The sequence below is a fragment of the Pan troglodytes genome, chromosome 2 (assembly GCF_028858775.2).
Source record: "Pan troglodytes isolate AG18354 chromosome 2, NHGRI_mPanTro3-v2.0_pri, whole genome shotgun sequence".
Taxonomy (NCBI): domain Eukaryota; kingdom Metazoa; phylum Chordata; class Mammalia; order Primates; family Hominidae; genus Pan; species Pan troglodytes.
The window spans coordinates 67299100-67314463 of record NC_086015.1 but is presented as its reverse complement, the minus strand read 5'-3'; the positions used below and the strand labels follow the sequence as shown (position 1 = coordinate 67314463).

Sequence of the window (15364 nt, the reverse complement as noted above, 5' to 3'; positions counted from 1 at the left end):
TAAAAGACAATGATGACAATGGCTATTATTATGTGTACCTGATCTCTCTTGACTAAATCCCAAGGCCAGCAACCTTCACCTCTTGTCTCACAGGACTCTTCTTTGTAGCAACCACACCCAAGTCATACTCTCTCCAGGTGGGCCACTTGCCAAAGCCACCAAGGTTGACCTTCTGATTTTAAGTATTGAGCCAAAGCCAATTCTTGAGAGGTCTTATAAGCACATAGATTTGCCTCTGCTCCCTAGTTCCTGCCTGCACTAGGCTTTTACATGCTGAAGAAAAAAAAAATGTAAGAGCTATTCTGAATTCTACAGCTAAACCATTTGCAATTATATAGTCCTGCCCTGCTCATTAAAACAGCTGTGAGCCAAAAATACTTTATGGTACTTGACTGAAATAGCACAGATTATTCTAAAAAATATTAATAACCTTGGTTTAACTCTAAGAAGTATTACATGGTCCACCACCAGGTGTCACCAATTTCTCTATTACTATAGACCATCTTTTCATTCTTAATACAGTTTGTTTAGAAACTCTCTTAGTAAGACATTTCAACTTTTAATATATTTTCCTTTGCATTGAATGAGAATAGACATAGAGGCTCTTTCCTATTTTAATACAAATGGATAAAAAATAAATTAGATGGAAAGGAAAAAATTTGGTTGCAGATTTAATTTTAAAACTCTTTGGACTGGTGCTATGAATGAAAAAGGGAGAACTTGGTAGCAAATAAGAAATTCCTGGGCCAGGAATAGTGGCTCATGCCTGTAATCCAAGCACTTTGGGAAGCCAAGGTGAGAGGATGGCTTGAAGCCAGGAGTTTGAGACCAGCCTGGGCAACATAGGGAGACTCCCATCTCTACAAAAAACAAAAAATAAGCTGAGCGTGGTGGTGTGTGCCTATAGTCCCAGCTACTTGAGAGGTTGAGATGGGAGGATCACTTGAGCTCAGGAGGTTGAGGGTGCAGTGAACTGTGATCCCTTCACTGCACTCCAGCCTAGGTTACAGAACAAGGGTCTGTTTCAAAACAAAAAGAAATTCCCACCGTTCAAATCTGAGCCATCGGTTTTATCCTTTCCTTCCCTTGAAATTGGGGCTCTTCTCTTTGCTTTTTTTTTTTTTTTTTAGATTCAAAGTTACAGGATCACTGGGAGATGACCCCAGAGAGGGAGCAGGAGGGGGTGTGGAAGGTGGTGAGCAGCAGGAACTCACTGTTGATTAAGGTTCTGAAAAGCCTAACTGGAGATAGAGGGCAATCAATGAAGAGTTCATCAGATTCAAAAGCTTTCTTAATTTGAATTCAGAAAAGGAAAGCTAAGATGAACTCAAAGTTTAAGAAAAAAACCTGTTTTTGAGAAAGTCTGCATTTTAATATGCTGTTTTTAGGATATGACTTATTATTCTAAGGCAGTGGTTCTCAGCCAGTGATGATTTTTGTCTCCTAGGAGATAGTATCTGGGGACATTTTTGGTTGTCCAACTGGTGGCGGAGGTGGGGCAGGGGGATGTATTACTGATATCTATGAGCAGAGGCCTGGGATGCCACTGCCATCCCACAAACTCAGGGCAGCCTCCAAACCAAGGGATCAGGCAGCCCAAAATGTCAACTGTGCCAACATTGATTAACCATGCTCTTGGATAATATAGACTAAAAAGAACATTGCAGTCACACAGACTGAATTCAGATCCTTGATGCGTCACCAAATAGCTGGGTGACTTTGGGAAAGTCACTAAACCTCTCTGGGCTTCAATTCACTGTTTATAAAACAGGGATGATGGAACCTATATTCCAGGGTTGTGCTTAAGACCAAATGATCGAAGAAGCCTGAGACATCAAAAGTGTTCAATAAATGTTTCATTATTATTAAGGTTAAAACCCAGCCACCCATATCTTCTCTCTTCTCTCCCTTTCTTCCCTCCTTCCTTTCTTCCATAAATATACTGAGCAAGTAGTCTGTGCAAAGTACTGACCTAAAGCCTAAGGATGCAATAGGAGAAAGGGCAGATAGGGCAGATATATTTTGGCCCTCATGGAGCTTACATTCTGATGTGAGACGCAGTCATTAATTGATCAGTTACTTCCGAAGTATAAACAAGTGAGCTGTACAAAGCCATGCAGGGGTAAAGGGATCAAACCTGAGGATGGAGGGTGGCAGAGCACAGTCAGGGAACACTTTCCTGTGCAAGGGAGGTTGGATCTGAACACACAGGGTGAGCCAGGGTAGGGAGTAAAGAGGGGTGAAGAAGAGAAAGCCAAGCCCAGGGAACTACAGCCTGAAGTTTCTGAGGCAGAAAGGAGCATGTGACTTCATAAAATCCAATTCTAAAACTCAGGCATCCTCCACACTATAGGCCTTGTTCTGAAATGTTTGTTCCAGATCTATATGCTCAGCATGTTTTGAAAGCAACATGCCTCAGAAAAGATGGAAGCATTGCCCCTCAAGAACTGCCTACCAGTCGAAGACAACTTTGGGATTCATAAAGCAACTGTTTTTAATCCCATCATTTTCAATTGTTCCCATCTAGCCTACTAGAAAGTAAATGCCAGAAGAGGCATATCAACTTATGCCTCTTCCAAACCTCAGCTCCTGGCACACAGCCTGGCACATTAAAACTCAGTAGATATTTGTTGATTTGTTGTGAGAAGTCTGAGGTCCACGGTCCAATTCTGTGTGACTTTAGAAAAGTTTCTGAACCTCTCTCAGTTTCAATTTCCTCATAAAGAAAGTGGGAGAGTGTACTAACAGCAGGTTCTTACTACTGGGCTGCTAATAGCAGGTTCACATCCTGTAAATAATTTTTTTAAGTTCCTCAAGTAAAAGTGTTAGCATGGATTTATATTTAAGCCCAAGCCCCTTCTAGACTACTGGCCTTTCAGAGTGGTCTTGGTGGAATGCACTTCAAAGGGTTAGTATAAAGATACGTGAGCATTTAAGAAGAGAGATTTATGGTATATTACTACTCTTCCTTTTGTTATTATTAGAGGAAAAGGAACAGAACAAACCAAATGGTTTAGCAGGATGAATTGGGACACAGACAGGAGGATTCTTGAAGAATTCTAAAGACTGCACTTGCTCATGAGCATCTAATAAACTCCTGTGGTTATGCTTTGTTATCTAAAAGTCATTTATTTGTGGCTGCCTTAGAAGAATTCTGAAATGATAGTCCCAGAAGTATGTTGAGAGATCCTTTAATCCTAGAACGGCAATAGGTTTCATTTTCACCTGTAAACTCTGTTCAGTTTTAAGGTTGCCTGGATCAGTGTGTTGGGAAGAATCCTGGGGCTTCATCTAGATTTAAGGGACACATAATGCAATGATCAATTAGTGATGTCTGTCCTAGGCACAGTGTGGTCATAGTGGTGGTAATGATACATGTGCTGTGTATTTTCTGACCCTCATCTAGGCCAATACCTTCCTTACAATGATGATGAAGAATCAGAGTTCAGTTACCTGTACAAGTGTGAACTAGGTCTAGAGGATAAGATTAGTAGGTCTCTCTTACTGTTAATTTTTTTTGTCTGAACAGACAGTTTCATCGTAGAAACTTTTCTTCCTTATCTAATGGGGCTATTCATTACACCATTCTATAATGAGGTGGAGCATCAAGAGCATCTGTTCCATTCCTAGACTCCCATAGCTAGCTCTTCAACTGCAAGTTATACAACCTTGGACAAGTCACTTAATCTCTCTGGACCTCAACTTTCTTATCTGTAAAACAGAAATAATAATAGTAACAATAATAATAATTCCTCTTTTATAGGGCTCATACATAGATTAAAGGAATTAAAACTTATAAAGTATTAAATTGTGACCAGTATATAAGAATATTTTATAAGTGTTTATCATCTCCTCTTTTTATCCCTACTTTGGTCAGAGCTTTTATTTAAGGACTGAGATGCACACTGAGAGAGAAATAGTCTCTCTCTTTCTGGGGTCTCAAGCAGGAAGAATCACTTAAACTTGAACCCATGGCTGCATGAGGTGAGACTCTTTCTATAAATAAAAAAAAGGGGGGAGACAGAAAGATAGATCCCCAATTACATCATTTAAAATACTTGATCCAGCCACAGACTGAGTAGGAATTTGAACATACATTTTAAAGTTCTCTTGGTGGTGGTGTTATTTTCCTTAAGCAAGTTTCAGTAAAGCTTTTGACACTTACAATTAGAAAACTCACATGTAGAGGTCTGTCCTTGAAATCATGTATTCCAGAAGAATGCACCAGTAGAACCTAGAGGAAACTGACCCAGTCCAGTCAACAAATAACTGATTGGATCAAGGACTACTTTTCCATAGGGTACATTTGCTGGAGAAAAGGCTCCTGAGGGCTGAGAGGCACTTCTGAGTCCAGAAAGAGTCACTGAGCTTCTTGACACCAGGCACAGCTGAGCCTACATAAGCCAGAAAACAAGTTGCTCTCAGCCCAGCCAGCCCGAGTTGATGCTAAAATACCTGCAGGGATGTCCAGACCCTGGGAACAAGGGGTTACATGCTCTCCTGTACACAACCTGATATCAGAACACTGTGCTGTGATATTTACTTTCCTGCTTTAATAAGGGGCAGATAAGAGAGGCAGCTGCTAGGCCAAGCAAAGGACCCCTTTGTGGGTAAAACCCAGAGGTACCTGGACAGCTAATTTCTAGTCTTGAGTCCTGGGTTAGATGAAAAAATTGATCTCATCCTCGAATTAGTCTCTATTCTAGCTTTACTTGAGAAAGTTTTGACATTTCTGGAAAAGGCAAATGTGTTCATAGGGTAGCCATATGATTTATTACCCAGAGACACATTTGTGAGTTGAAGGGGACTCTTTCAATTGCCTCAGGATGCAGGTGTAAAAATAGTCTTAAGATGTATGGCCAACATTACTAGTCATCAGAGAGCATAGTCCTCTCCTCAAGAAATGTATTACATTACATTTTGAGATTTTCTCTAATTCAGGGCAATTAACTGGATTAGGAATAAACTCATTCCATTTTCTCCAATTTTAATTGCTGTGTTGTGATGTCTTGGGTGAGGGTTTGCACTGCAGGTTGGTTAAAGGACTAGATTTAGATTCCAGGTTCAAATCCTGGCTCAACCACTAAACAGCTGTGCCACTTTGGGGTAGTTACCTCTCTGTGTCTCAGTTTTCCCACCCGTAAAATAGGGCTAAGAAGAGTAGCTACCCCATTAAATTGCTGTGATAATTAAACTATAATGTAGGTTAAGTGACCAGCTTTGTGACTGATACATAATAAACTCTCATAATAAAATAATGTATTAAACATAAATATTATTTTTAATATTTAAACAATGCCATGTTGTCACTTGAGAGGCAGTTTGCTGAATAGTCAAATTCTTTCATTTGTTTACGTGAAGAGAAAGTGTGTTTTTCTTGGCTCGTTGATAATAGTTATTACTTTTATACCATCTAAGAACTAGGAGACTGCTCCTATTTTTAGAACTGTGATAGCTGAGATAACTCTCAGGCTAGATTTGACTTATAGATTGTATTCAAATAATTCAAATAAACATATTGTGCGATTACTAGTGTACAGCTTTTTCAATAACTGCTGGAGATGTGGCGGTAAATTTGAGAAAACAGGTCCTGACCTCTCATGGACATTATAATCAATAAAAGGTAGAAGAAAATAAAGCCACCGCTGTAATACTCGTGTTTAAACAGAAGCCACCAATAAATGTGGCAAGTTTATTTAGCCATAGTAGATTCAAGTACCAGCTCTGGGGAATTCAGAGCTGTGGCCCCCAGGTTCCTCTGAGGTCACATCAACTCTCCAATTGGATGTTTATTTTTCAGGTCCACAGTGTCCAGGCATCCACAGCTCTCCTGCTAAGCCCCAGAGCACTGCATTCTTCCCAGGGCTGCTGGCTACTATTCTTAGTCACCAGCAATTTTGCTTTTATGTTCATTGCCTTGTGCATTTACAAAACACATGATTGTGAGTCAAAGCCAGGGAGACAGGCATGTTAGGGGAACTGGGGCCTGGAGCACTCAACCCAGTGATTAAACTCCTAGATCACACTGGTACATTATGAATTCCTTCTTTTAAATATAGACCAGTCTCATTTGATATGAAATGGACTGACTCAGGCTAGCAATGCTAAACAGGTCACCTAATTGTGGGGAAATGTGCAGCCTGAATACAAGATTCTGGACAGTCCCAGAAAGGGAGATGAGGCTCTGAGCTTTTACAACCTGAGGATAAAGGGAAACCTGAGAAGGCACTCTCATTTTGTGAATATCACAGTTTTTCTGAGGGTGTGTTGAATTTTTTTTAATGGCTTAGTACTGAGCATCTTGAATTATATAACTGGTCTTGTGGTAGATGTGAGATTTGTAGAATTTCTTAAAAGTCATGTTAAAACCTAATCATGGGGACACTAAAATGTATTTTAAATTCAGCATATGTGGCATTCCTCATTTAAATAATATTTTGCAATTTATGCCCAATTAATTTGCTAACAATATTTACTTTGTCCTGCTTTTTCCATCTGTGCCTCTCCTGATCCTTTTCACACATTGCCTTTTTTAAGGTGAATTTCTTAATATATTACATACATGCAGAAAAGTGTAAAACAGCTCAATGAATTTTCAGAGGGTGAACACACCTATTACTCAATCCCTAGATCAAGAAATAATATATTATTGGAACCCCAGAAGCCCCTTCCTTAACCTCTAACCACCAAAAGTTAGCTACTGTCCTAACTTCTAATACCACGATGTGTTTTTTAAAAATATTTTTGAACACAAATTGAATTATATATTGTACTGTCTTTTGTATCTAGTTTCTTTTGCTCAGTTTTTTTGGGTGAAATTCATTCATGTTGTGTAAACTCATAGTTTGTCCATTCTCATCACTGTAAGTCAAACGCATAAATATACCAAAATGTATTTGTTCATTATGCTACTGATAAGCATTTGTGGCTTTATAAATGCTGTTATGAACACACTTATTTGTGTCTTTTGGGAAACATACCTAAGAATGGAATTGCTTGGACATAATACATTTATAATACATATAGCTAGATATAAACACATATACACAATACATAAATATGTATTACATGTACCACATATACATGGTAACATATATGTACATTTCATTTCAACATATACGTATATCCACTTTAGTAGGTACTACTGAGGTTATCCAAAGTTATATCAATTTACACTCCTACCAACAGTGTAAAAAAGTTCTAGTTGTTCTATATCCTTGCTGTCACTTGGTATTGTCCTTTTCATTTGGGTTATTTTGGTGGGATCACATTTTCTTTTATAATATGTATATTTATCTCCATTCTACTTTACACTTCCTTCATTGCCAATAACTATTTCCCCTCCCAATTTGCACTGATGATTGCAACTTTTACATAGTTAGTAATTAATATATATCTAGTCACTAACAAAATGAAACAGGAAATCTAAAAGTAAAGTGTCAGTGGTTCATTTTTTTTTTTCTATGAGGAAAGTAGTCTTTTAATGGATTGAGAAAGTATTATTATTGGCTTTGGTAAAATTTAGGAACGTGGAAATGAATCTGATGGCCATTGAAATTAAGAACATTTCCAAATTACACTTCTTAAAATTTGCCCAATGTAAACTTAATTAGAAAGAGTACAAGCACAACCCTTCAATTACTTCCATGAGTTACTAAGTCTGATTCTTACCAGGAACTTGGCTTTCTTTTGAAGATTTCAAAGTTACCAGCAATCACAACTCCCTTTCTTGGTGCTGCTATTTAACAGAGAGAGAAACTGATAAATAATGGAGAAGACACTGATTTCAGGCCATCACTATGAGAAGATAGAAGACCAAGGACCAGCATCTGGCTTCTGGGCCTCTAGATAAGACTGGACACTCAGTGATCTGGAATGAACAAAGTATGATTCCAACCAGTGGCCCTCTGGAGTTCCTTTTTATATATAAGGAATGGTGATGCCCATTGCAATCTCAGTATAATCCTATTTGTTACGAAGGAGACCTTCCCAATGCAGACATGGTTTCCTTATTGTCCCTAACAGCTGGTGATGGAAGAATAAAGTAGACCTATTGTAAAGTATTTTGATTCACACACAATCCCTTATATATAACCTGAGAAATGAATACTAAGTGAGGTCCTGTAAGCCAGCTTCAGCCTCTGCTGTCTGTTGGGTGTTGGTTAAGAGCTCAGCCTCCACAATCAGGCAGATATGTCCACACTCCTACACTGCCATTGACTTCAATGGGATCTTTAACATGTCCCTTAACTTTTCTAAGCCTCATTTTTCTCATCAATAAAGTCATCATTCCTGCTACCAAGAGGTGCTGTGAAGATCAAATAAGATCATGTGTGTGGGTATGGCAAACTTGAATTGTTAACCAATTTCTTCTTTTATTCTCCCACCTCATCCTCATTCAAGCAGAGAGACATGGGGTCACCATTTGCTCTGGGACTGGGGTTCTTCAGAAATGGACCAATGAATAAAAATGACAATTTCTCATCTTCTGGTTCTATCTTGGACATGCAGGGATGTGGAGACAGAATGAATCCACTTTTATAGCCCAAGTCTCCTAGAGCCCCAGAGTGTTGTGGAGATGAGGTACCCAAAGCTTCCCTATCTTCAGCAGGAAGTGAAAGCTAGTCGAGAAGGAAAGATGCATGGGCTTGCACAGGGTCCAGTTGTGGGGACAAGGAGCTCTGTGTCAGATGTCAGCTGTGTGGATGGACAGTTTCCACCGAGAATGATGGGAGGACAGACATTACTTTCCAAGGTTACCTAAGCCAGGAGTCAAATGGGGAAAAATCCAAACTGGGAATTTGCTCAGTCTCCATTTGGAATGTGTTGAAATCTGACTAAATGAATTTACACTGAGTGTAGGAGGCCAGCAGGGGCCCTGCCAGGTCCAGATGGAGAACCAGCTAGCCACTCCCTACTGTCACCAGGTTGGCACCTCAGTAAGATCCTGGGCTTAGGATCTTTCCTGGGTAGAAAGGGGGAATAAATTGGAGAAGGTGAATATGATTACATTTTGTACCTGAGTGACTAACACATGCTGCATCGGACCTTTCCTGAGAGTGTGTAGATGATGTTCTGACCACTAGGTAGGTTGTAGGTTCAAATTATTTTATTAAAGAAACTAATTAAAATTATGTTTCTTGTGTACCCCAAGTGAGTGATGCTAAGAATTCATACCTATTACATGTGAGCAAATGCTTGGTACATGTGAATGGTCATTACTATTATCTGCAAGATCTAATTAACGTTCTGTCTCTTGTCACCTAAGAATTAAGTTGTAATTACAGTGGCTGTTCTGCCATACTATAAATAATTTCTACTAATACTATACTAGCAGAGAATTTTTCAGCTTCTAACCTGTTGGGAGAAGAGGATATAAATGCAGAAGGCTCACCAGATGGCCTCATTAAAAAACAACTCTGATTTTTATAAAGCATTCTTCACCATTCTCAACCTGAGTTAGTGTAACTGAGGCATTATGAGGGAAAAATGCCTTGAGAGAATCAGAAACTCTCAAAGAAAATTTTCTGATATGTTCATAGGAAAACATGTGCCTCTTGCTTGTGGTATTTGTTGTGCTCTCTCCTGAGGTCCGTGTAGAACAGTCAGTTACCCGTCACCATCTGGCCAGGCTAATTCTGGGTGGCTGCAGCTGCAACCCAGTGTCTGGTAATCACAGCTCCAGGTCCTCTCCATACTAAATAGCTAGCTCAACTTGCTGCCTGGTGAGCAGATTCCACTGCAGGCAGCTTCCCTTTCTAGAAGGAGATCCAGATTTCAAAGCACCAAAGAGGACTCTTGTAATTTATAAACCCAATACTATATATTTCCTTTCTCTCCTCTTAGTAGTCTATATTGGGCTTTCAAGACCACTCACCTGGACCACACATCTCACTGGATAAGTCGTCTTACATGGACTGGTGCAGTAGTCCCATAATTGGTCCCTCTGTTCTGATTTTCCATTCTATAATCTATCTTATGCTGATTCCAGATTAATCCTCCAAAAGCCCAAATCAAGCCATGTCACCTCCCAGCTCACAAACTTTCAGTGTTTCCCCGTTGGCTACAGGATAAATGCAAATTTCCTGGCTTAGCCTTCAAGGCTCTTTATTGTCTGATCCCAGTCTTGAGAAGCCATACATTGTAATGGTTAAGAGTTCAGGTTGAGGTCACTGATACTAGTTCAAAGCTCAGGTTCTCTGCTTTCTTAATATCTTTTCATCAAGGTGGCCACTCTTTCAGTTCACTCATCTTAAAATGAGATTAATAATACTTACTCAACTGTTGTAGGGATTGAGTTAAATAAAAATAATTTGCCTAGTACCTTTGCACTGAAAATACTCATTAGACACAAGTGACAGTTACAATAATTGCAATTAAATTTTCAGCATCATTTTTCATTATTGGCCAATATTCCAGCTGCAATGCTTATTGAAGCAGTATACTATAGGTGGCTAAACATTAGGACTTTGTAATAAGACTGAGTTTAAATGCTGACTCTGCTACTTATTGTGCAAGTTGGGCAAGTTAGTCATCATGCTGGGCTTCACTGTCCTTCTCAGTAAAATGGAAATAATAATAACTGCCTCATGGGAATGTTGTGAGTATTAAATGAGAGAATGCATGTGAAAAACTTAACAATTCTTGGAACAAAGTGCTAAGGAAAAGTAAATATAATTTCCTGTCCTATTTTCACCTTATTTTAATATACTCTCTTTGAATGTACATTTTAAATTTTATTTGAAATTTGGCTTTTGTTTTTCTTTTCTTTGTCTATTCTAGAACCACCCTATAAACCTTACTCTTTTATTTGTAATTCTCCAGGTCCTACAGTCTTTGAACTCTGATCAAATACTCAAATGTTTCCTTCTCCAAAAGTCTTCCATCATGTCTCAGCAAAAAACATGCAAAAAAAAAAATTATTTGGGGAGTATAAAGAAGTAATTTTCCAACACACCTGAGATTTTCTGGCCTGTGTATGTTTTATCTTATCAACTAAGTAATGAAGTTCAAGGATTTAATCTTCATATTAACTCCATAGTAGAAACTCAATAAATGCCTGTAGAATTGAATAAATTTCATCCAGTTTTCCCCCTCCCTTTTTGCCATAAGGCCCAGAAATTTAGGAATTAAAGCTGTGAAGTGGAAAGAAAGAAGGTTGGCTTTCCATTGGAAAGTGGATCAGCCCATAGCATTACCTTTGGCTCTTTCTTATTTCCTCTGGGGCCAGTTTTGAGTATTATGCCCTAATGAGAAAGGATTGTTGACTCAAAAGCGCTCAGTTGGGCAAGAAACAAATATCAAAAGCTCTTCCCCAGCAAACTCCACAGTCACTCTGCAGCTTGAGCCCTGCTGTTTTCAATTTTACTGATGTGCTTAAACTAGTCCTGCTCTGTGCCTTTTCTGAATCTTGAAAAAGAGGCCTCTTGGGAGCTTAAAGTCTTATCTTCTACTCTTATCATTGCTGTGCCTACTGGAAGAAGCTCTCACTGGGCAACCCTCAATAAAAAGCCTCTCCCTGTCCCTTAAGAAAATGTCTAAGCAGGAGAAATGCCCTATAGCACAGAGAGCCCTTAGAGGCTGCTGTATTCTTGATTTTGTAGTCTCTTCCATAAAATTTTACTCTCAATGAGTGAGTGGGTCTTACATGAGGACTTACAAATTCCTTTGTATATGTTTACATTTGCCTCATTGATGAGGTTCTCAAAGGCAGGGGATTGAATGTCTTTGGCCCCACACAGACCTAAGCTCCCAAACTGGAAGGTCGAATGATTGTGAACAAGTGACTTTGTGTCTTTGTGCTTTAGTTTTTTGTTTGTAGAATGGGGACAGGACCACCTAAGTCACAGAATCATTGTGAGCACTAAAGACCTGAGACCTTTACATAAAAGCCTCCATATAATCAGAAATACTTGTAATTAATTTACATTTGTGAAGGCAGTATACACTAGTGGTCAAGCATATACATTTTTGGTAGCAGGCCGACCTGGATTTAAGCCCTGACTTACTCACACTAAACTGTGTGACTTCAAGAGAGGCATTCACCTTTGTGCCTTTGTTTCCTGATCTGTAAAGTGGAAATATAACACCACTCCATGAACATCTATGGGAGATTAATGAGTTTGAGAAAGTAAAGTGCCTAGCACAGTACCTAGTCCACATGTGGCACTGAAATGTGTATGTCTTCCTCCTCTGTTTATATGCATTATTTCTCCAGTATCTACATTGTGCTTTACAAATTGTATGCTCATCACAAAAGTTGCAAATGCATGCACTAATGCAGGCACTAATGCAGAACATTGCTGCACACCCTCCATCAGTGTTGGGTGTCATCCTATTCCTCCATCAGGAAGCTTTTCCTAACATTCTGGCCAAGCAGGGACATTTCAAGAGGCTGTTTCTCCTCACTTACTGTTGCAATAGACCTAATTGGGCTGGTAACAACAGTGGACTCCCTTGGTGACAGAAGAGTGGTAAACACCCAAGAGGAACAGTTACAATTTCAAACTTGTAAGAGCTGAGAACTGCTAATTTCCTGCCAGCAAGACTGACATGGCTGCTTTTTAGTTGTCCTCTTCAAGGGAAACCTCAGAAGGCCCATTGGGAGCTTTATAATGTACAGTGCAAAGAGGCCCTGAACTGATTTTGTTCAAGGGGAATTTTATTTGTGTTTATATTGGCTACTCATGTGGAGAGGTGTTTGTAAACACACAGAGAACTTCTGTGCAAAGACATGATGTTATAATTTCAGACTTTACTCCCTAAAGGAGGAACAGAGAGCATTATCTGTGTCTCTATGTGATATTCAATAATAAGCACCTGCTATGTACCAAGCAATGAATTGGGTATTCAGACTATAGAGAGAATAAAGTACAGACTCCATTTTTAAGGAACTGGCCAATTTACAGGGGATATTGACACACATGGTATTCTTTATTCAGGGGCTTAAAATTAATTGCTCTTTCTTCTGTGCCCACATATAACTTGACTTTCATAACCCGCATAATAACAGTAATCACATTATTCTATTCCAGAAATAGAGATCAGTTTTTATGGGAATATTTGACCCCCACAATTCTCAACAGAGCAAGATTAGAGAGAGAATAAAACATACTTTCTTCTTTGGACTTTTCTCCAGTATCCACATGTTCTACTATAAAAAATGTTTACTCTTATACTAAGATGATAAATAAAAAGTGCTATTGTAGTTAAAGGTCAGAAATGGACTAAGGCCCTTGAAGTCATATTTTGGCAAAATGAAAATGCTACAATAAAATATTGATATTTTCTAAAACTAAGTTTAAAAGTACGTAAGGTCCTCTCTTTATTTGAAAGAAATATCTTGGGGGTATAAACTAAAATTGTAGTCTAAATACTTAGGCTGCCCCAGGTTAAGAATGCCATCCATGTCTAGCATGCTTATTCAAATGAATGCTCCTTGTTGTCCTTGATTTTTCTGGAATACATATTTTCTAGCACTGTTAAGGCTTCTGGCTTTCAAAAATTAATAGATTGACATAATCAAAGGCAGAGGAAAGAGAACAAGTTTTCGATGATAATTTATTTGAAATGGCAGTGTTTCTGAAAAACTGAGTAGTGTAACTTCATTTCACAGATAACTCAGAACATGAAGGCCACATAGTAAATCACAAAACTAAGATTAAAATTTGTATCTGCCCCTCAAAGTGGTGCCGTTTCCATGAATAAAGTCACTAAACAAATTAGGAGTCACAGTTTCTGAAATGTACAAACGAACTGTTAGGGTCTGAGAGTTCTATTACCCCAATGAGTTGATAAAAGTTTATTCATTCACACAATCATTCATTAAATATTTTCAAACTTATTGCTATATGTCAGGTAATTTTCTAATTTCTGTGGACATAAGTGGGGGAACTAGAACTGGTCCCTGCCTTCCTGGTCTAGTGGCACACTGCAGAAGAAGTACTTGGATCTCAATATCAGGCTTTTTAATTTTTTACAAGGTGTGGCTTTATTACAATGTTCCACTAAAAAACTGAATATAGCTTTCTTCAGCTTGTTCTGCAAGTATCTACCAGAAGGAATAGGAATGTTTTCAAAAGCTATGGTGGCCATAAAATGATTCTGTTCTTTCTATTTTACCTTTTTAAAGGACTAAGCCTAGTTATGCTGACTTCCCATTGATGCATCAACTTCATTTTAAGAAATTATAATCAGGAAATAGTGAAAATAAATGTAGGCCAGGCATGGTGGCTCATACCTATAATCCTAGCACTTGGGGATGCCAAGGCAAGAGGATCACTTGAGCCCAGGAGTTCTAGACCATCCTGGACAATAGAGTGAAACCCTGTCTTTACTAAAAACAGAAAAAATTAGCCAGGTATGGTGCTGCACATCTATAGTCCCACCTACTCTGGAGGCTGAGGCAGGAGAACTGCTTGAGCTCAGGAGTTTGAGGCCGCAGTGAACCATGATTATACCATTTCGCTGCAGCCTGGGTGACAGAGCAAGACCCTGTCTCAATAAATGAATAAGAAAATAGATACATATCTAAATATGTTCACTGTAGCCTCATTTATAAGATAGCAAAAGAAAAAGCAACCTCCATTCTTCATAATTAGAGACTGATTAAATAAAGAACAATACAACAACATGATATAGTACTTTCTAATTGGTAAAAATAATCTTTTAGACAATTTCTTTTTAAATTTTAGGATTATTTTTCCTGTCTCTGTGAGGAATGTCATTGGTATTTTGATAGGAATTGCATTGACTCTGTAGATTGTTTTAGGCAGTATGGGCATTTTAACAATTTTTTTTTCAATGCATGAACATGGACTATTTTTCCATTTTCTTATGTGTCCTCTTCAATTTCTTTCATCAATGTCTTATAGTTTTCATTGTAGATATCTTTAACTTTGTGATTTAAGTTTATTCCTAGGTAGTTTATCTTATTAATATTAGTTGCTATTGTGAATGGGATTACTTTCTTGGTTTCTTTTTCAGATTGTTTGCTGTTAGCATGTAGAAATGCTAATGACTTTTGTAAGTTGATCTTGTGTCCTGCAACTTTACTGAAGACACAGAATAGCCAAAGCAATCCTAAGCAAAAAAACAAAGCTAGAGACATCACATTACCTGACTTCAAATTATAATACAAAGCTATAATAACCAAAATAGTCTGATATTGTCATAAAAACAGACACATAGACCAATGGAACAGAATACAGAACCCAGAAGTAAATTCATGAATTTACAGACAACTCATTGTTGACAAGGTACCAAAAATATACATTGGAGAAAGGACAGTCTCTTCAAAAACTAGTGCCATCTCCACTAGAACAAGCACTGGTATCCACGGCTGAAAGACCCATAGATGGTTCAC

General features: G+C 38.4%; 1 protein-coding gene across 2 annotated transcripts in view; it reads right to left on the bottom strand.

Moving 5' to 3' along the window:
• SYNPR (synaptoporin) overlaps positions 1 to 15364 on the bottom strand; it is a 336983-nt gene that overhangs the window by 278307 nt on the left and 43312 nt on the right. The gene's annotated exons all lie outside the window — the stretch shown is intronic.